Source organism: Galeopterus variegatus, unplaced genomic scaffold (genome assembly GCF_000696425.1).
Source record: "Galeopterus variegatus unplaced genomic scaffold, G_variegatus-3.0.2 Scaffold25309, whole genome shotgun sequence".
NCBI classification, from domain to species: Eukaryota; Metazoa; Chordata; class Mammalia; order Dermoptera; family Cynocephalidae; genus Galeopterus; species Galeopterus variegatus.
Genome location: NW_007751420.1, coordinates 6,155 through 6,946, shown reverse-complemented (window position 1 = coordinate 6,946; position 792 = coordinate 6,155). Strand labels below are relative to the sequence as shown.

The following is a 792-nucleotide window of genomic DNA, read 5'->3' as shown; positions in this document are numbered from 1 at the left end:
TTTGTAACTGGAGGACTCATCTTCCAGCCTGTATGACTGGCCTGACATGATGGCTGGTGGCTTGGAAACAGACATTCAGCTTCTGCCCAAATGTGAAGATGCTGTTGAGGTGGGTAATGGCCCAGTCCACCGCATAGTCATCAGCCATTTCGACCATGGTGGCCCCTGGCTTGCTCCTCATGAATTTCATGTTTTTCACATTGCCATACAAGCAGAAGACACTGAAGATTCGATCACAGTTCATCTTAGATTTATCCAGGCCATAGACAATGGGCACAGGGATGTCAGCTTGGGGGCCATATTGGGGTGTTGGGAGAGGGGATGGGGTGCCCATACTGGGGGCTATAGTGGCTTGGGTCCCATCAGTGACCTCCCACTGGTGGGCCCATCCTTTTCCCTTCCTAGAGAGGTGGGGGGGCCTGTAGCCCTCACCATGGTAATGGCTGTGGCACCCACTGCGAGGCCCTCCATATTCTGTGGGATGATCTCCCAGGAGAGGGTACTGTCTCTGGCATTTGCTGGGGTTCCTGCCAGAGTCACTTCCACTGAGGTTGGGATTTGTGTAGTCCCAAGTATCCTGGTCATTCTTGAACACATTCAAGCATGTAGGCTTTGCATATTCAATCTTCAGAGTGCAATAGCCAGAGTAGATGTCACCCCCACTGCGTGAAGCTCTTTGGCCTGGACTCCATTCTTGAGAAAATGCCAATTCTCTGGACAGGGCCAGAAGCATTACAAATAGCATAAAAAACTTCTGTGGTAATGGAATAATACATGGGGTTCAGAATGGTT

The 792-nt window shown here is 50.5% G+C and overlaps 1 pseudogene; it reads right to left on the bottom strand.

The window, feature by feature from the left end:
• Positions 1-8: 8 nt before the first annotated feature.
• LOC103583647 lies at positions 9-788 on the bottom strand (annotated as a pseudogene).
• Between the last annotated feature and the right edge of the window lie 4 nt (positions 789-792).